The sequence below is a fragment of the Rhinopithecus bieti genome, unplaced genomic scaffold (genome assembly GCF_001698545.2).
Source record: "Rhinopithecus bieti isolate Rb0 unplaced genomic scaffold, ASM169854v2 scaffold_50015, whole genome shotgun sequence".
NCBI classification, from domain to species: domain Eukaryota; kingdom Metazoa; phylum Chordata; class Mammalia; order Primates; family Cercopithecidae; genus Rhinopithecus; species Rhinopithecus bieti.
The window spans coordinates 328,936-350,768 of record NW_016819821.1 but is presented as its reverse complement, the minus strand read 5'-3'; the positions used below and the strand labels follow the sequence as shown (position 1 = coordinate 350,768).

Genomic DNA, 21,833 nt, shown 5'->3' with positions numbered 1-21,833 from the left:
AGTAGTCATGCCAGTAGGCCAACGGCAGGCAAGAGCTGCCATTAGGAATGGGAGAGGGACCGTTCTGCATGCTGAAGGCAGGACTCACGTGAATGGCCACAGTCGTACCATACAGCAACTAGTTGAGGAGGTGTTTCCATCTCAGGCAAGCCCAGAGACCAGATGCTTGCAAGAAATTCCTCTTTCACTGTGTGTATGGTTTTGGATGCAAGCATCCCACTTTGGCTGGGTTAGAATGTCCTCCAGGATCCCACTCACCTGTGTTCTTGACCGGCCAGGGCCCCTGCGGGTAAAGTGAGCATCTAAATCAATGCCCCCCACTAACATTTGTGCCCAGCTACACCGTAGGAGAGAATAGAATTAGAGCCTTGCATTGCCGCCCCCACCTCCCCTCAGAGTTTCACACAAAGGCATTGTTCTTCTGGGGCCTGGTTTCAATTGCAGCGAGCACGGAATGATGCTTTAATCCTCTGTAATTACTCAAGGCAGGAATCAGGCTAATGAACAAGTATAAATGGACAACTGGCCTTTTCCTTTGGAGTGGGAACGGATATCCTCCAATTATGATCCTTTGCCTAAGGGGGAAATGGGATGTAGATATTGACACTTGTTTTATTTTATTTTATTTTTTATTTGAGATGGAGTCTTGCTGTGTTGCCCAGGCTGCAGTGCAATGGCACGATCTTGGCTCTCTGCAACTTCCGCCTCCCTGGTTCAAGCGATTCTCCTGCCTCAGCCTCCCAAGTAACTGGGATTACAGTCGTGTGCCACCACACCTGGCTAATTTTTGTGTTTTAGTAGAAACAGGGTTTCAACCTGTTGGCCAGGATGGTCTCCAACTCCTGACCTCAAGTTATCCACCCACCTCAGCCCTCCAAAGTGCTGAGATTACAGGCGAGAGCCACCGCACCCCGCCTGACACTTGTTTTAAATTAATGTACTTGTTTACCTTCTTGCAGGTCAAATATATCAAAAGAAGTCACCAAGTGATGGTTTTCATTTACAGTTTGGTAGGTGGGCCTCCTGGGAAAGAACTTCGGGAGAGTAGAATCCACATTCCCGGGTCACTGAGGTCTGGGACCTTGGGCCTTTGCATGGGCTGTGCATTCTGCTTCGGGCAACCTCCCTTCAGAAGCCCCCATAGCTGAATCCTTCCTTCTTCAGGTCTTGGCCCAACTGTCCCCTTCCCAATAAGCCTTCTCCTGATCACCCTATTTAAAATTACAAACCACTCCCATCCCCAGCCCTGTACACTCTCCACAATGTGGGTATTCCTTCCCTGTTCCTTGTTCCTTTTTTTACCAACCTTCTAACATAATATATGATTTACTGATTTATTCATCATATTCTTTGTTATCCGCCACTCCCCTGCCCCCCCCATAGAACATAAGCTTTTTAACAAGTCTTTACTAACAGGTAGATATGGTTGCCTGTTTTGTTGACTCATGTATCTTAAATGCCTGGAGCTCATAACAGGCACTCAGTAAACCTTAGCAGAACAAATGGATGAAGAAATGAAGAGTTGGAGGGAGGGAATTGAATGAGTGCAGGACAGGAGGGCTGTAAGAAAGGTGTCACCATCCTTGAGGACAATCACCTTCAGAGACCAGATCTGGACTTGCTCTGGCACCAGGCTGGGTAGAGAAATAGGCAGAGGCCAGAGGGAAGGATTCTAGTTTCCTGAGTGTCTATCCTGTGCCAGTAAAACCCTGTGTGCTTTCTCTGGGTTATGGTCTTCAGTCCCCACAACGATGCTGCATACTGGATGTTATCGTTCTTATTTTATAGGTAAGGAAATGAGATTCAGAGAAGTCACATATTGCCTAGGGCTATTGTGAGTAGCAGAACCAGGCTTGGAACCCTTTTCTAAATTGGCTCATCTGTTCTTTAAATACAAGTTTGACCTCCAGGCTCCAAGACTAGTGCTTCTCTCTCCACGATGCCGGGCTCATCGACCAAAGCACTGTTGGTATTTGGGGCTGGATCATTCATGGTAGTGGGGGCTGTCCTGTGCATGTCAGGGTGCTCAACAGCATGCCTGGCCTCTACCCACCAGATGCCAGTATCATCCTCCCCATAATATGACAACCAAAAACGTCTCCAGACATTGCCAAGTACCTCCTTGGAGACAAGGTCACCGTCAGTTGCAAACCACTGCTGTAGATGAAATAGAAGCCATTCTTGTTGGCCCTCAGAGCCTTCAGAGAAGTAAGAAAGAGTTGTTGTTAGGACCATCAGGTGGCCCAGCAGCCAGGGCCTCTTGGGTTGTCTCACTCTGGGGAAGGTATAGCCCAGTCTGGGATATGGTCCTTGTCTTCCAGATCTAGAACTTACTGGCCCTCAGAGGTGACGTTTCACTTGAACTGTGTTAGTGTGGATGATCTGAGAAGCAGCTAAGGTAGAATTTGGTGTGCAGAAGATGTATTGGGAGAAATGCCTGCAAAGGACATAGGAGAGACAGGGAGAGCCTTCAGCTCGGATGTGGGGCTGGTGCCTGAGAATGGAGAAGGGGAAGGAAGGAGTGTTGGTAGAAAGAGCCCCAGATCTCAGCGCAGCTCAGAGAATGCCTCAGCCAGGCTGATGGGGAGTCCTCAAGCCACAGTCACCTGTTAGAGGAATGGACTGCACTCATCATTTTTGACAGGAACAACCCAGGAGAACTGTGGTCTTGGTGGAACACAGGAGTGGTCACAGAAAGGAGGCAACTGAGCTGGCGGTCCATTGTGCTCAGGCAGCAGGCGATCTGGGTGACCCGCTGATGACACTCACACCAGAAGCCCGTCTGTGCTGAAGCAAATCAGCACCAGCACTGCCAGCCACTGGCATCTGTTGAAGAGTGTTGTCTCAGTCAAAAGCCAGCCTTGAGATGAGGATTCAAGGGCACATGCATGTTTTGAAGAGGTGACGCCCATGAAACTCCAGTAGGTGAATAGGATAGTGAGACAGGAGAGGAAAACAGACAGTAAGGGGACATATGAGAGCGAGCTGCCACCGTGGACAACTGGAGCCAGTCCTGTGAGAGCTCCAGAAACTACAGAACACAGATATATCTGGAGGTTTTCCAATTGAGGGTCAAGGGAGCTGGGGTCTTCACTGGCCAACTCCCTAGTCACAGCTCCCGGGCTGCCTGAGTGGACATGGATGCTGGCAGCTGGAAGCCAGCTCCCAATTCACCATAATGGTAAGACCATTTGGCATCCCACATGCCCTGAACACTGACTGAGCTGCCCCAGAGGCTGGGAAAAGGCCTCAGGCAGAGCCACCAGTGTTTGCAGAAAACAGAGTTCAGTGCCTGGAAGCCAGGGAAGAGATGCCGGCTGGCACACTGCAGGAAGAGAAAAGAAAAATACGGTAATCCTAGAATATTACAGAGCATATAATAAAAACATATTGCCTGGTGCCCTGGATCACAGAGAGGGGCCTTGGGGAGCTGGCTTGGTTCCACATGTTAACTGAGCATCTGGTATGCACTGGGTAGTGTGTGGGAAGACAAAGATGCTGAGGGCCAGTCCTCCCCCTGTTGGAGCTCACAGTCCAGTGGCATCAGCGAGTGCAAACATTTATCCCACGATGGGAGGCAGTGTAGTGTGCTGTTGCCACTAACCACTCTGAACTTCAATCTCTTCATCATAAACTGAAGATAACCTCTGGTTCCTCTTAGAATCACTGGGAGGACTCTGTGAGATGGTATTCTCAAGCATCTCTCCCATGCGTTCACATACAGTAAAAGTTCAGTGCACTTTAGCTATCGTTCAAGCTTTTGGAGCTACAACAGAGAAATATATGTGGTCTAGGGGAAAATAAGGGCTGGAGGGACCAAATCAATGGCGGGGAGTGGGACGAGATGGATATCAGAGAAGGCTTCTCTGAAGATCTCTGCCCTGGTGCTGAATCTTAGCTGAGAAGGAATTAAAGATCCTGGTCAGCAGCGAATGGGTACACTTTCTGTGTTTTCCTTTGGATTTGACAGACCGTGGTGATTGAGGTTGGTTAAGGGTTAAACATCCTGTAAGCATTTCTACTGGGCTAGTTACTGTGGGGAAGGTTAGGATTAAGGAGGACTTCAGAGTGATTTGCCTAACAATAGCAACCTTCTTATCACCTCACAGTTGAAAATTCCCACCATTTATTGGAGACTGTACTGTTTTTCACCTGAGCTGAAGGCTGAGAGTGGGAGGGACTCCCCTGCAAATCCACAGCTGCAGAACAACGGGCCATGACAGCTTTATCTGTAAGGCCAATACCAAGAGAACCAGAGAAGCTGAAAAGAGATAACTTTGAATCCCATGGGGCAAGAATGCAACAAGCCTTTTTTTCCCAGGGGATTTTATTTAGCTGATGGGCAACGTCTGAAAACTGGATGCTTTCCCCATTGGAAGAACTCAATAAAAGTATTTTGACCCAGTGCAAAGCCAAAATACTATCCCTAGGTCAAAGAGCTGGACTTGGAAGCCTGTTCCTCCTGGGAAGCCAGCTTGGAACAGTGTCTTCGAGCAGTCAGACACCATAGGAAAGACCTCTATAGATGAATCTGCTGTGGGTGAGTGTCCTATCCACAGACCTTTCTTAGTTTGGTCCCTGTGGCCTGCAGCCATGGGAGGGCTCAGTGGAGACCGGATGACAGCAGCAGGCACCACTTGGCTGACATTGAAAAAGCCTTAACAATTGATGTCTGAGGGTGACCACCTGAAAAGAGGACCTTGAACTGCCAGAATGTGGAAAAGAGGGCTGCAGAGGGGAAAATAAATGTTATTTTCATTCCAGAGAATATTACTGAGGTGACTGCAAAGTTCAATTTTCCTTTCCAAGCCCTTTATTCAACCTAAGGGCCAGGTTCAGGCACAAAAGGAACAGCTACGAGTTTTAGCTTTGATTTGGTCTTAATGCGTGTGTATGTCACCATCGAGATTTACATATTTCTTAATGACCAGAGAGCAACAATTAGAAACTCCAAGATCAGCTCTTGCTATGGTATGAATTTCTTCATCTGAGCTTTTCTTTTTTGTTTTTATTTTGTTGAGACATGAGTCTTCTCTGTCGCCCAGGCTGTAGTGCAGTGCCGTGGGTGTTTAATCTCGGCTCACTGTAAGCTCCCGACTCGCTGGGTTCACGCCATTCTCCTGCCTCAGCTCCGCAATAGGCTGGGACTCAGGCGCCCCACCCACCGCACGCCTGGCTAAAATATTATAATATAATATATATAGATATATATATGTATATTTTTTTTTTTTAGTAAGAGACGGGGTATTCCACCATGTTACCAGGATGGTCTCGATCTCCTGACCTTGTGATCCACCCGCCTCAGCCCACCCAAAGTGCTGGGATTACAGGTGTGAGCCACCATGCCCGGCCCCATCTGAGCATTTTGTAAGAAACATAGATTTCTATTATAATCAGAATAAAACAATAAAGATAGAAAAAAAGACCTGGGAAAGAGGATTCTATATGACTATTTTGAGGCTATAGTTATTTGTTATAAATGAATTTGTGAAAATACTAATAAGACTCGTATCTGTGGAACACTTGTTGTGAGCCAGGCATCTCATGTGCCAAGATCAATATAATTTTGTAACAACTCTGTGACGTTGCCTGGGAAGGTAGAATTACCTTCATTTGATGCGTGTGGAAACAGAGGCTTGAAGAGTTTAAGTATCAAGACCTTGTGGTTAAATCAATGCTGCCTTAGGACGCGTTGCCTAAGACTGAATCCCTGCAGTCAAATGCAAGACAAATGAGATTTAAACAGACATAAGATTTCAAGTGGTCTCCACTTCCACTCTCCAAGGTCTCCCAGCCCTCCCTATTTTCCTGTGAACCCCTGGAGTGAGGGCACAGTTTGAGCATTTGCTATTAGATCCTCAAGAATAACAGCAGTTTCTTATGGACCTGTCAATAATCCTAGAGCTCACAGAATACCAACTCCAATGCCCATGGAAACCTGGCAGGTAATGTAGGCCAGTGAAGCTGATTATGAGTAATGACTCAAAAGAGAGAGCTTGCCTCATCCAAAGTAAGCAGTTTCCACCAGTTCCAGTCAGTTGCAGTCCTGTATGGCCAAATGGTTTGCTTTTCAAGGGAAGCTGGAGATTTGCACCATGTGAAATGTCCCAATTTTTCAATCATCGGAAATTCATTCAAAATTTTAAAAGGTACCATCGCTTTGGGTTGCATTTGACCAGTGTGCAGCTACCTCTTCCCGAGAGCCTTGCAGAATTCTTCACAGCTAGTTGACTTTCCATAAAAGCTTTTGAGTTAATGAGTGAATTAATTACTAGGCAAAGAGCCCATTTGAAGGCTCAGCCCTTTAGACCTCCCTTTGCTGCCCATTCACAGAGATTGGAGCCAAGCCCATCATTGCCAGCAGCAGGAAGCACAGCACCTTTGAGTCTGACCCTGTCATCAGTCCTTCACTCTGATAAGCTTGGTGTGCTAGCTGCCGTGGACTTTTCCTTGGTCTAGGATCATCAATGTCACCTCCATCTGAATTGGAGAACCACGTTATTGGCTTGAGTAGGTTTGGAAAGTCCCCTGAAGGTAGGGAACTATACCTTGGTCAGATTTTTACCCTTTTTTTTTTTTTTTTTTTTTTGAGATGGAGTCTTGTTCTTGTTGCCCAGGCTGGAGTGCAATGGCGCGATCTCAGTTCACTGCAACCTCTGCCTCCCGGGTTCAAATGATTCTCGTGCCTCAGCCTCCTCAGTATCTGGGATTACAGGCGCCCACCACCATGCCTGGCTAATTTTGTATTTTTAGTAGAGAACAGGGTTTTACCATGTTGGCCAGACTAGTTTCAAACTCCTGACCTCAGGTGATCCACCTGCCTCAGCCTTCCAAAGTCCTGGGATTACAGGTGTGAGCCACTGTGCCTGGCCTGCCCTTCCAGGTCTTACCAACAGAGGGCTCTTAGTGTCTAAGTGAGTGTGGGAAACTAACACTGGTCCTTCATTCGTTCTTTTACTCAGCAAACATGATTAACCACCCTCTGTGTGCTGCCAATGGGATTCCAGTGATAAATTACAGATCTGTTTATTGCTTACAATATGATGGGATAGGTAGATGTTGAAGAAATAACTGAGAATGCTGGGTTTGGGACTGGGCTACAGGATCCTAAGTGTAGGAGTGTAAGTCAGCTTAGAGATCAGGGATGGCCCCTCTGAGCAAATGATGTGTAAACTGAACCATGGAGGTTGAGCAGGGATAAAACCAAGTGAACAGTGGGAGCAGGATGTGCAAAGGTCCTGATGTAGAGTGAACCAGGACCTCACAGAATAGTGCAGGGTGGCTGGAGCCAAGAAATCATGGGAAAGAGTGGGTGGGTCAAGCTAGAGAGATGGTCGGGGTCCAGATCACTCTGCAGTTGGCCGTGGTGAAAGTTTGGACTTCAGCCTAAGGAGAAGAGAAAGCCACAGAAGGTTTTAAGCAGGCATGGTGCCTGATGATTTGCATCCTAAAAGTTCTCTCTAGCTTCAGTGTGGAGAACTGATAGGACGGTCAAGAGTCGATGGGGAATCTTGTTTTGAAGCTAATGTATGTATCCAGGCAAGAAGGAGGATGGTAGCTTGGACCAGGATGCTGTGATGGAGATGGGATAATGCCAGGGATATATGAAATACTCGAAGGGTAGCATCAGCATAGCTGGGTTGTTGATTGACTATGAAGGATGAGGGCAAGGGGGACGGCTGTTTTGAGAAACTGTAAGGAGGTGATACTATTCGCTAAGATAAGGGATATGGGTGGTTCTGTGGCTGCACAATTCTTTGAGCCGTCAGTTAGACTATGTGTGAATATCTTCCCCAGAGCAATACACCACAGCAGCCCTGGGAGGAAGAGTGGGAGTGGGATTAGGGGCTGGGGAAACAAATTTAGTTTGGAGTTTAACAAAGAAACTAGCAAACTATCTCCAAAGTCCCAGTTGTCATTCTTCATAGCCATCATACAAAAAGTGGTCAAAGTTAGGAAATTGAATTTTCAAAGACGTTAGGCCTTAAAAAGAACCAGGCCTCTGATGTTAAGAGAGAAACATGCATTTTCAATTGTTCAGAGAGTACTAAATGGAAACAGTTCTCTTCACCTCCCCCAAACAGAAGCAGGAATTAACTTTAAGGCTGGAAAATGTCAATTTACTGAGAAAGGAGAGTAAGGGACCCAGGGAGACATCGAGGCCACATGCCCCAGCTCCTCATCCTACAGGTGTTCCCATGTCCAGATGAGCTCACAATGACCAGATCTGCCCAAATTTGGGACACCCATCCATGTGATCTTACCCTTCCTGCCATCCCCAATGTGGGAAGAGGGTGTGGGGTGAGCAGGAATGATTCACTGTGATCATTGCCATATGAACAATATGCTATTACAGAAAAGGAGGGCCCCGAGGAAGAAAGAATTTTTTTTAATGCCTAATAAAGGGGTAGAAGTACTGCCCTGCACTCCTGTAAAAGAATGTTCCAAGGCGAGATGAGACCAAGGATATAAAATTGTTCTGGTTTTGAAAACAAAGATGCCAAGACAGCAGGCAGCATCTTTGGGCTGCAGGAGACTTAAGGAGGTAGAGAAAGAAGCAATTGCTAATCTTTCTAAGATGACAAAAATATTTAATCCAGTGGAGGATGGAAAACCATGATCAGATCCTAATGGGTCTAAATCAGACTGTCTCTGAGTCTTTGAATATTTCCCTTCTTATCTTGCACTTGGCATTTTTCTCAATGAGGGTGTCCCTTTTGGTTGGAGAACAAGAGTCTAGAATAGGCCTGGGCACGGTGGCTCACGCCTGTAATCCTGGCACTTTGGGAAGCCAAGGCGGGCAGATCACCTGAGGTCATGAGTTTGAGACCAGCCTGGCCAACATGGTGAAACTCTGTCTCTACTAAAAATACAAAAATTAGGCATGGTGGCGGGTGCCTGTAATCCCAGCTACTCAGGTGGCTGAGGCGGGAGAATTGCTCGATCCCGGGGGGCAGAGGTTGCAGTGAGCTGAGACCATGGCATTGCACTCCAGCCTGGGGATAGAGCGAGACTGTCTCAAAAATAAATAAGTAATAAAAATAAATGCCTAATGAAAGGGTAGAAATACTGCCCTGAACTCCTGTAAAAGAATGTTCCAAGGAAAGATGAGATCAAGGATATGAAATTGTTCTAATTTTGAAGACAAAGATTCCAAGACACCAGGCAGCATCTCTGGGCTGCAGGAGAATTAAGGAGGTAGAGAAAGAAGAAATTGGTGTTCTTTCTAAGATGACGAAAATATTTAATCTGGTGGAGGATGGAAGACCTTGATTGGGTCCTAATGGGTCTGTATCAGGCTTTCTCTGAATCTTTGAATATTTCCCTTCTCATCTTGCATTTGCAATTTTTCTCAATGAGGGTGTCCCTTTTGGTCAGGGAACAAGAGTCTAGGATGGGCCTGGGTGTGGTGGCTCATGCCTGTAAACCCAGCACTTTGGGAGGCAGAGGCAGGAGGATCGCTTGAGCCCAGGAGTTTGAGACCAGCCTGGGCAACATAGTAGGACCCCTGTCTCTATAAAAAATTTAACAATTAGCCAGGAGTGGTGGCATGCACCTGTGGTCCCAGCTCCTCAGGAGGCTGAGGTGGGAGGATCCCTTGAGCCCAAGAATTTGAGGCTGCAGTGAGCTATGGACTGCACCATGGCACTCCAGCCTGGGTGACAGAGTGAGATCCTGCACCACCACCCCTGCCCCAATCACCTAATACATTTAAAAAGATTGAAAAGGAAAAAAACAAGGTCCTTCTTGGATGCTAAGTGAAGGAGTGAGCTTGTGAAGAATGTTTGTTGACTGAGCAATGACAGAGGATCACAACAGCACCCTTGACCTGCCAGGTCACCTGATCTTCTCACAGAGACACAGGTGGCTCCCGACTCAGACAATATTTGAAGCCTTGAAAAGCCTTTGCTGCATGTCCACGAATATCTAGAGTGGGCTTGAGACCCCATTCCTTAGGGTCTGCTATTTCTAACCATGGATTGATCTTAAGAGCACCAAGGCCTAGCTCTGAAGGTCACATTCCTCAACACAGACCTTTCTCTATCAAGAAAGAGAAAGCTATGAATTTTCCCCCAGAATTTTCCACTGGGGCATACCACATTGGCCTTCTGTGCACTTGGGTTTCCCATGCCTGGGGTGTGAGGGGCCCAGGCAGCTTCTGCGCAGTTTAGTCATCTCCCTGCCATGGTTCTCCATCAGCCAGGAGGATGCTATGAATGTCCACTGGTGGCCTCTTCATAGGGGTCTCAGGAAATGGGCACTTGAGGGTCAGGTGGGTGACCCTGGTCCCCCACAAAGGTAGCATCTGGTGAAGAGACAAAGTTGACCTCTCCTGCGGGTGGAAGAAGCTTGGAGATTAGAGCTGCCTGCTCCTCCTTTTGGAGCCTTTAACAATTATCCTTGGCTGGGCGCGGTGGCTCACGCCTGTAATCCCAGCACTTTGGGAGGCCGAGTTGGGCGGATCACGAGGTCAGGAATTCTAGACCATCCTGGCTAACACGGTGAAACCCCTTCTCTACTAAAATTACAAAAAATTAGCTGGGCATGGTGGTGGGGCGCCTGTAGTCCCAGCTACTCGGGAGGCTGAGTCAGGAGAACGGCGTGAACCCGGGAGGTGGAGCTTGCAGTGAGCCGAGATGGTGCCACTGCACTCCAGCCTGGGCGACAGAGTGAGACTCCGTCTCAAAAAAAAAAAAAAAAAAAAAAAAACAATTATCCTCAGGACAAAAATGGCCCCAACGCTTCCGAAAGAGATCTGATACTGAGATCCCGCTAGTCACGGGGCGAGCTACAGTGGGACTGTGGCACACAGTGGTGGCCTGGCGTGTGAGAAGACCACCCCCCCAATATACCTCCCACCTCACCTGCCCACGATGCCATTGCTTCCAATGGCTTTCAACAAAGCCCTCCACTCCACGGGGTCTCCCTTCTTGTAGCATTTTCAACTCTGCATCAAGTCAACTCTGCATTAAGGTGTGAAACATAAACACCCCGAGGGAGGAAGGCCTTTCCAGAGTGGTCACGGGGAAGCAAAAGGGCCTGGCCTCCCCAAATCTCAGCTTCCTCATCTGAGATGGTGGGAAGGATGATGGTGCCTTTCCAGAGCCATAGGGAGTTGGAAATGAGGTCAGGTACCCGCCATCCGGTTCTTCTTCCTCTCCTAAAACGCTGCAGCCACCATAGCCAGTGCCTCTATGCAGCCAGTTTCCTGTTAGCGTCACTTAGCCTGGCAGTGCTGCTAATGAGGCCTCTGTGGCCTGGGCTTCTGGGGCTGCCATGTCTAATGAACTCAGCCTTCCTGGGAGCTGCGGCAGGTCCCAGCCCAGGCCAGGCCTGCTATCCTCCCCTCCAAAGAAAACACCATCTTTCCAGGACTGATGGCACCGAGGGAAGCTTGAAGGAAACAGGCAGGGAAGACCTGTCAACACTAATTAGAAAAAAGTGGTTCCAAAGCCCTCCAGCCCATGGCTGCTGCCAACCAGGGCACCCTTGTGGGCCGTTCACCTGAGCTACCGCCATTTTCAACTCTGCATTAAGTCATCTAAGGATCCAGGAGACCCAGTACTACCAAAAGACCCCACGTGTTTTCTTTTCCAGCACTGACAGCTCTTACCTCTTCCCTAAGCCTCGACTTTTCTTTCTCTTCTCTTTCACCCCTGTGTCCCCAAGAGGCAGTTTGGGGGTGAAACTGATGTTAGAGTCTGACAGAAAGTAGAACTCCAGCTCCGTGGTCCCAGGTTTGTGGACTTGGCAGGTCACCTTTTTGGGCCTCACTTCTTTTCTCTGTAAAATGGGATCATAATGCCAACCCCGCAGGCTCATTAGGGGGATTCGAAAACCCCTTTCCCAGTGCTCTGAACATACAGAGACTCAGCAAACAAATGGTTCTCTGCTTATCTCCTCCCTGTCCCCTTCTCACACCCACACTCACCCTCAGAATGCTTACTTTTCCTGTTTCTTGGTTCCTGAACAGATTTTTTGTTTTTGTTTTTGTTTTTTTGTTTTTTGAGATGGAGTCTCACTCTTTCGCCCAGGCTGGAGTGCAGTGGGGTGATCTCAGCTCACTGCAAGCTCCGCCTCCCAGGTTCACGCCATTCTCCTGCCTCAGCCTCCTGAGTAGCTGGGACTACAGGCGCCCGCCACCTCGCCTACCTAATTTTTTGTATTTTTAGTAGAGACAGCATTTCACCTTGTTAGCCAGGATGGTCTGGCTCTCCTGACCTCGTGATCCGCCCACCTCGGCCTCCGAAAGTGCTGGGATTACAGGTGTGAGCCACTGCACCCAGCCCTGAAGTAGGCATTTCTTTATTCCTTTAATCTGATGAAGAAATTGAGGCTCTGAGAGATGCCTCATGATATATAGCTAATGAGAGTACTAATAAAAGGTCTAGCTGACCCCAGTGCCCTTGGGTATAAACACCATGAAATACAACTTCCCCCTCCGAGGGCTTCCTCATGCTTCCAGAATCAACGCCAAGCCCAATTCTATGCCCCATGGGACTCCCACAGGGCCCAGCCCTCCTCACCTCTCCAACCTCACCCAGCATCTGCTTCCATCTCTCCTTCTTAGGACCTCCTTTCTGTCCCCTGAACTAGCCAAGCATGTTCAAGTACTTTACAATTATCACTCTTCCTTCTTGGAGCTCTCTTCCCTCAGACGTCCTCGTCACTGCCTCCTCGTTGTCACAGAGTTTCAAGCATCCCAGGGGGACTTTTCCTGCTCCTTGCCCAAAGCAGCCCCTTCTAGGCACTACCATGACCTGGTGCTCTTTTGTCTTCATCAAAACACTTTTCCAGGGCTGACTGTGGTGGCTTACACCTGTAATTACAGCACTTTGGGAGGCCGAGGTGGGAGGATTACTTGAGATCAGGAGTTCAAGACCAGCCTGGCCAACGTGGTGAAACTCTGTCTTTGCTAAAAATAGAAAAATTAGCCATGCATGGTGGCGGGTGCCTGTAATCCCAGCTACTCAGGAGGTTGAGGCAAGAGAATCACTTGAACCCAGAAGGCAGAGGCTGCAGTGAGCCAAGATCACACCACTGCACTCCAGCATGGGCAACAGAGCGAGACTCCATCTCAAACAAAACAAAACAAAACAAAACAAAAAACCACTTTGGGCCGGGCGCGGTGGCCCAAGCCTGTAATCCCAGCACTTTGGGAGGCCGAGACGGGCAGATCACGAGGTCAGGAGATCAAGACCATCCTGGCTAACATGGTGAAACCCCGGCTCTACTAAAAATACAAAAAATTAGCCGGGTGCGGTGGCGGGCGCCTGTAGTCCCAGCTACACGGGAGGCTGAGGCAGGAGAATGGCATGAACCCAGAAGGCAGAGCTTGCAGTGAGCTGAGATTACGCCACTGCACTCCAGCCTGGGAGACAGAGCGAGACTCCCGTCTCAAAAAAAAAAAAAGACACTTTTTCAGAGCTGAAATGATCATATCTGTTCATTTAAATATCTAGTACATGTTTATTCCTTTCTCTTCCTGCTCCCACCCAATGGAACGTGAGCTCCTTGAGGCCTAGAAGGCCACCTGTGTTGTACTCTGGTGAGTCAGCAGTGCCTGATAAAGACTGAGCATGCACCTAACCTTCCCCTTGGTTCTGCTGCAGAACTTCCAAGTTTGGTCAGAAACCTTTGGTTAAGACCCTTGTAAATGACAATGTGATTTCACCCAGCTACAAACTGCTTATGTAACTTCTGGGCCATCTTGAGCCCAGAGGAACGTGTGAGGACGAAGTCTCTTAAGGATGCTCCCGAAGGCAGCTGAATGCTGTCAGCTAAAGAATCACAATTTAGAAGGCAGACCTTTTTTTCTTATCAAGGGTTACAGCCTGTAGGATGGCCATCTCCCAGGCTGGGAAGCCTTGCATTTCAAAGAAGAAGGGGCAAGACGGGAATTTAGGCTGAACAGTTCAGCTAAGTATATGACTTTAACAGGTTATAGGACAAATGATGACTATTCCCAAAGGCAGGGCACGCACATGCCTAGTAAGCAAGCGTGCATATTACATATGTCCCGTGTTCACTTTCGGATGGAGACTTACATTTATTTATTTATTTATTCATTTATTAAGTGAAAGCAAGCTTATTAAGAAAGTAAAGGAATAAATGGCTGCTCCATAGGCAGAGCAGTGGCTTTAGCTGCTTGACCAAGGACACTTATTGTTACTTTTTTATTATATGCTAAATAAGGGATAGATTATTTGTGAGTTTTCCAGGAAAGGGGTGAGCAATTCCCAGAACTGAGGGTTCCTCCCCTTTTTAGACCATATAGGGTAACTTCCCAACGTTTCCATGGCATTTGTAAACTGTCACGGCGCTGGTGGGAGTGTCTTTTAGCATGCTAATTCATTATAATTAGCGTATAATAAGCCATGAGGACGAGCAGAGGTCAGTCTCGTCGCCATCTTGGTTTTGGTGGGTTTTGGCCGGCTTCTTTACTACAAACTGTTTTATCAGCAAGGTCTTTATGGCCTGTATCTTGTGCCAACCTCCTGTCTCATCTTGTGACAAAGGAGTGCTTTAACCTCCTGGGAATGCAGCCCAGTAGGTCTCAGCCTTATTTTACCCAGTCTCTATTCAAGATGGAGTCTCTGAGACTTAACATTTAAATGCATTAAAATTAGGCTGTCTCCGTCAAAAATGACGCAGAGGACACAAAGGCATCCTGCATGCAGCCTCCATAAACCTGCCAGAAACATTTATAGTTGGTGGTCTCTTATCAGGAAGGAATGCTGGTCAGTTGTTGCGTCAAAACCACAAAAGGAAGGGGAGCCTGGCCAGTCTTCCAAAAAGCCTGCTTTCTGTTTAACCCTTAGGGAAAAAAAAAAACAAAAAAACAAAAAACATCTAATGGCAGTTAGAGAGGAAGGGGACATCATGAGGCATGCCTCCCATCCCGTCAGGGCAGGGAACTCTGCTTGTTATGTTTCTCTGGGTTCCCTTGGCCAAGAGGAGATGCGTTCAGTCCATAGGGGAGCTTAGGATTTTATTTTTGTTTCTCAGTACTAATGCGACCCCCGCTTTTGCTCACAATTCCTCATCCCCACAAGATCCTCAGAAAACCCCCAAGGTGCACACACGTGACAGGTACTGGTTATCCAATGTTTCAGTTCTCTTTTGCCACGTAATAACCCCTAGTTTTTTAATACCATCCATGGGACTCTGCTTGATAACAACCCCAAAATTTAGTGGCTTAAAAAAACAATCATTTGTATTTGCTCAGAATTCTGTAAGTCCAGAATTCTGGTAAAGCTGGGCTGGGTTTTTCTGATCACGGGGAGCCGGCAGGCACTCTCAGGAGATTGCATTTGGACAGCAGCTGGGCTGAGATGTCCAAGGCAGCTTCACTGGTGGGTCTGGCACCTGGGTGGGAACACTGGGAGCCTGAGGCCTCTCTCTTTCTCTCTGCACATGGCTCTGGTCATGTGACTAGCTTGGGCTCCTTTTTCGTGAATCTGAAGAGTGAGTGTTTCCATGACACAGGTGAAGCCGCAGACCTTTTAAGGCTCGGCCTGAAATTTACCCAGTGTCACTTTCTCTGTGTTTCACCAGACAGGGCCCACCCAAATCCCAGGTCAGGAAATCCCTCCACCTCTCCATAGGCCACATGGCAAAAGACCATGTACCATGTAGAATGGGAAACATCGTTGCAGTCATCTTTGGACAAACAGCCCACCAGCTCCAGTTCCCAGATTAGTTTGGCAAACTAGACTTCTGGACTCTTTCGAACCAAACCCACCAGATCCAGTTCCCAGATTAGTTTGGCAAACTAGACTTCTGGACTCTTTCGGACCACAGAATTTATGATTCCTACATATCCTGCCCGGCTTCTCTTTGGGGCTTTTCTGAAGCCTGCAGGCTCCCAGCCCTTGGCATTGGAGGGTAGCGCCAGAAGCTGCCTGGGGCACCCCCATATCTTCCCCAGCCTTTGCACATGTAGGCCTCTTGCATGACAGACAGCTTGCCCCTTGCTGCTCATGAATATATTTACTTCTTCTGAATTTAAGAACCATAATGGATTGACATGAGCCCCTGACCTCGCAGAAATACTAAACAAATGAGATGTAGGTCTGTAGGGCAATTGCTTTCTTCTTTATTTCCTGGGCTGATTACTATTGATTATCTGCTGTGCACTTTGTTAATTTCCTGTCGACAGGCTCTCTTCTATGAACAGTTCCTGGGAAGGGTTTGGCTTTGTTATCTTTTCCTGGGATTAGGGCTCCGTGTATTCTAAACAACCCCATTATTCAGCAGAGAATTTGTTCAACTTTCTTTTCTTGGCAGCCGATCTACCAGTGACCTCTCCCAAGTGAAGTGACATGCAAACAAGACACAAAAAGTTGACTCCCCTTTAAGAAATATTGCAAGGCTAGTGATGGGTATACATTCTCTCCTGCGTTACTGATGCTAATTGCAGTGTACCTGGGGTTAATGATGATTTTGCAATAACAGGTAACATTTCAGTTGTGTCAGGCTCACTGCTAAGTGCTTGACAAGCTTTATCTCATTAATTCCTCCCAACAAGCCCAAGAGGTATGCCTTGATATGATTCCCAGGTATTGTCTGAGTCCCAAGGGAGAGCTTTAGAATATGGAAAGGTTTTAGAGCATCAGAACCAGTTTTGAGCTAAACACGTTTCTTCTTTAGGGCTTTTGAATTTGCTGTTGCCTCCACCTCAAAGCCTTCGCCCGATCTTTGCTCTGTGTGTGGCCCCTCTGGCTTGTCCTCTGGGGGTCTTGGCTGAGATGTCACATCTTCAGAGAGGCCCTCCCTGTCTCTTCCCAGCCTCCCTTCTCTCCTGCTTTATCTCATTCCTAGTGCATCTCTCTAGCAGGCATTTGGAGGTTGAGTGTCTCCTCCACTCAGGAATGTGTGGGGGAGCTAGTTTGTGGGTTCATTTACTATTGCATTAGCCCAAAAATGACCTGTTGAATGAATGGATGAGCCATGTCCTCCCACTCACTGCCTGGATGGCCTTGGCAAGTTGCATAATGTGTCAGAGCCTCCGGTTTCTCCTCTGTCAAATGGAGATAGTAATTAGAACCTGCCCCATAGGGTTGGTGTGAAAATTAAGCAAGATGCTATAAATAAACTTCTTAGTTCTTTCTTGGGACCTAGGCATTTCACAGTTAAGACAAAGTACTATTCTAGAGGCTATGGATGAAGCAGAATGAAATAAAAAGTACCAAGTGCTTAGCATGGCACCTGGCACACTGCGGACACTAACAGGTGATAATTGTGTATGATTTTCCTTCTGATATTGTAGGGACAATGACTAATGATCACCAGCCTGGAGTGGATTGAGTCCTGAGCTCCACTATCGACTGAGGTATAAACTGATAAAAGTTAAAAGTTCAAAATGTTTTTTATCTCGATTTAGAAATGGAGGAGAGAAGAAGCAGAGGATTTGGTGTTTGGAAACAGCAAAACCCCTCCTGCACTCGCCAGTGGAGTTACAGGAGCCTAGAGGGTGCCGAGTGGAGGCGGGGGCGGACACTGAAGGCACCAAGAGTAAATAACATTAAAAGGCATGAACCTTGGCCAGGCGCGGTGGCTCACGCCTGTAATCCCAGCACTTTGGGAGGCCAAGGCGGGCAGATCACGAGGTCAGGAGATCAAGACCATCCTGGCTAACGCGGTGAAACCCTGTCTCTACTAAAAATACAAAAAATTAGCCAGGCATGGTGGTGGGCACCTGTAGTCCCAGCTACTAGGCTGAGGCAGGAGAAGGCGAGAACTCGGGAGGCGGAGCCGGCGCGCAACCCAGCCCTTGGTGACAAGCCAAGACTCTGTCTCAAAAAAAAAAAAAAAAAAGGCATAAACCCTCACTTTCAAGTGCTAAGAAATCATACCCCATTTAAAATGTCCTTTCAGGTGTCAGATTTTAAAATGAATTACTGTGTTTTCTAAGCCCAGGGTCAACTTCAGAAGGGGATATTTACAACTATAAACATATATGCTGGAGCAGCCTTTACAAATGCAAATTGAACAGCTGGAATTTGGCCTAATTTATAAGAGCAAACGAAGATGTTGAAAACTGAGGGGTCCAGATAGGAAGGGACCTTCTCAGTTCTTAAATTCAAGGTTGCAGTGTTACTGACTTAGAGGCCAGTCAGCACCTCCTGTAATAGTTTGTACCTTTAAAACCCATCAAGAGGCCAGGCGCAGTGGCTCACGCCTGTAATCCCAGCACTTTGAGAGGCCTAGATGGGAGCCCAGGAGTTCAAGACCAGCCTGGGCAACATAGGGAGACTCCTGTCTGTACCAAAAAAAAAAATTAAAAATTAGCTGAGCATGGTGGCGTGTGCCTGTGGTTCCAGCTACTCAGGAGGCTGAGGTGGGATCATCATCTGAGCCTGGGGAGGTCAAGGCTTCCGTGTGCTGTGATGGTGCCACTGCACTCCAGCCTGGACAACAGAGGGAGACCCTGTCTCAAAAACAAAACAAACAAAAATATCAAAGAGTGAATGACAAACTCTTTGAGCCTCAGTTTCCTCATCTGTGGAATATGAATAATAACAGCCCCCACCTCACAGTGTGTTAATTAATTAGATAATTCATGAGAAAATAATGCATGAAAAACACTTAGTCTAATCTCTGGTACATAAGCATGCTCAACAAAGGGAAGCTATTGTTATTTTTAAATTAATGTGAATTCAACCCCCAATCATAAAAAACCATCAATAATTGGTGGTTCATATACAGACTGAACTCCACGATCCATGTTCTGTTTATTTCAATTATGACTCCACCTCTCGAGTTCTGTATCTTTCGACAAGTTCTGTCACCTCCCTGAGCCTCAGTGTCCTCATCTGCAAAATGGGCATAAGAATGGGATCTGCCTCTCAGATCTTTTGTAAAGGTTTACAATAGTATCTGACACATATAAAGAATGCCCTATATGTGTTTGCTATTATTAGCATCAAAATTATGACTAGTAGGAACTAGCAGTTATTTCTAATGCCGAAGATGGGACTTCCACCCTCTTTAGGCAAATGTATTGATCGACAGGTGAGCAGCTGCTAATGGATGATTCTTAGCTCCTCATTGAAATGCACCTCCCGGCTGGGTGCGATGGTTCATGCCTGTAATCCCAGCACTTTGAGAGGCTGAGGCGGATGAATCACCTGAGGTCAGGAGTTCGAGACTAGCCTGGTCAAGACGGTGAAACACTGTCTCTACTAAAAATACAAAAATTAGCCCGGTATGGTAGCATGCACCTATAATCCCAGCTACTTGGAAGGCTGAGGCAGGAGAATCGCTTGAACCCAGGAGGCAGAGGTTGCAGTGAGCCAAGATCGCGCCATTGCACTCCAGCCTGGGCAACGGAACAAGACTCCACCTAAAAAAGAAAAAAAAGAAAAAAGAAAAAGAAAAAGAAATGCACCTCCTATGCAAACTTGGACCATGTTTAAAGTGTGTTCCTACATTTTAATAATTGAAGAGGCTTATAAAAGCAGTAATAAATATACCTCAGTTTCTATGGAAGCAATTATCTAATTAGGTTTTTCCTTTAATCAAAGGAGTCCAAATTTAGGAATTCCTCGTATGTTTCCTGATTCAGGCCTTTTGTGGTTTTCCTGAGTTGCTGGAGGAATCCCAGGGTAAAGGCATCCCCCCAACCTTGCTGCAAATGTTTTTATTACAGATTATAGCAGCAGGCCTGCCGGCATCTGTAGAGGGCTAATTTTTCCTGACAGCCCTGCTGACCTTTGTTTCCTGATAACCCTCTTCTCTGTGGTAACCCCAGCAGATAGAGGCAACACCAGGGACGTAGGTCTCATTTCCCTCAAGAGTAGCTTTTCGAGAGACTCAGGAGAGATGCACACTGGAGCAAGCATGAAAAAAAGAGAAAACTGCTGCCTTTAGGGAGTGCCCAGCCCTAAAGTGGTCAATGTAGCCTCAGCTTAGATTGGCTGTAACGTGTCAGAATGTGATGAGGCTGATATTTGGAGTTTGCTACCCAACATGGTCCCTGCAAAATGCCATTTCCAGCACCTAATACCTGTCTGGGGAGAGATCAGAACATTTAGTTTTAATCTTAAAGGTCATGCAGGAATTCATTCTAATAATGGAGCCCAAAGCCAGGCAGGGAGGCCAGAAAATCTCACCAGCAGGGGCTCCTTTTGCAGACTGAGCCACTGCAAGAGGAAAAGCCCACGTGCGAAGAACTGATAAAAACCAACTGCCCTTCACAGTGACCCCAAGAAGCCAAGTTCTGCTCCAAAACTTCTATTCTGCAAAACCAGCACCCGAGGCATGGATGCTTGCATTCAGGCATTTATTGAACAAAAATTTATCTATGTGCCACGTCCTGGGCTAGACCCTGGAGATAAGAAGTGAAAAGATATGCTCTCTGTCCTCAGGTGAGAACAGCCAAGCCAAGAGAGTGCTAAGAAATGATCCCACTGCTGTCGATCTTAGCCATCTGGGTATGGAGGGAAGAGCACTGTGCCTGCCTAAAGAAGTCACGGAAGGCTTTACTCAGGAGGTGGCCCTGGCTGAGGAGTAGGCGTTTTCTGGCAGGCAGGCACAGCGAAGAGGCTCCTGGCAGACAGAAGGGCATGGGCTCACAAGAGACCTGGCCTGGCAGGGATTGTCATGGGAGTAATGGGGGTGGAGGACTTGAGGCTGAGTCTGGAGCCAGAGAAACTGCGATGAATAGAGGTTGTGAGGACCAAACTGGAGAGGTGAGGAGAGACTGTGCCAAAAGTTGGGGTCCTCATCTGTGGGCAGCAGTGACCCCTAAGAAGGGTTGTACCAGTCAGAGTTCAACCAGAGAAACAGACCCACTAGGAGACACATATTAAGAGATTTGTTGGAAGGAACTGGCTTAGGTGATGGTGGGGTTGGTGAGGCAGGTCTGGAATGCACAGGGCAGGCTGGAATTCTTGGTCAGGCAGGGGTCAAACTGCTGCCTTGGGTGGAGTTTCTTCTTTATCAAGGAAGCCTCAGCTCTGCTCCTACATCCTTTCAACTGATTGAACCAGGCCCACCCTGATTATCTAGGACAGACTCCTTTTCCTAAAGTCAACCAATTACGGGCTTTAATCGTATCTACAAAATACCTTCCTGGCAACGAGTGTTTGATTGAATAACTGGAGACTGTAACCTAGCCAAGTTGACACTGAAAATTGACCATCAGAGAGGGAGTCTGGGGAGGTATGGGCTCTCTGCAGGCCCTCCTCCTCTCTCCCTGCATTAAGGTGTGGCACCATAAGCAGGATCCAAAGTCACTCAAGGGCCAGGCACCGCAGCTCACGCCTGTAATCCCAGCACTTCGAGAGGTTGAGGTGGGCAGATCACTTGAGGTCAGGAGTTTCAGCCTGGTCAACATGGTGAAACCCCATCTCTACAAAAAATACAAAAATTAGCCAAGCATGGTGGCGCATGCCTCTAGTCCTAGGTACTTGGGAGGCTGAGGTGGTAGGATCACTTGAGCCCAGGAGGTCGAGGCTGCAGTGAGCCAAGACCATGCCACTGCACTCCAGCCTGGGCAACAGAGCAAGACTTTGTCTCAAAAAAAAAAAAAAAAAAAAAAGTCACTCAAGTGACTATTCCAGACCAGAGAAAACTTCAAATTAACAATGGGTGATTCTGGGACAGGCGGAAATACATGTGGGCACTGGGCTGGAGTGATATCACCATGTCTGAGAATAGCCTCTTCTCAGCAGCCCCGAATTGGAAATACGTAGTTCCAGAAATCAAATACATCTTGATTTTGATCTCGGCTAGACTGCTTATATTTTTCTTTTAAGCTGTAAAATGAGATAATGCCTCAGGGGCACTTTGAGAGATTAAGATACAAGCACGGGGGTGCATAACCT

General features: G+C 47.4%; 1 protein-coding gene across 1 annotated transcript in view; it reads left to right on the top strand.

Annotated features, from left to right (window-relative positions):
* The window catches only part of KAZN (kazrin, periplakin interacting protein), a 478,581-nt gene that overhangs the window by 171,777 nt on the left and 284,971 nt on the right, over window positions 1–21,833 (top strand). The window lies entirely within an intron of this gene.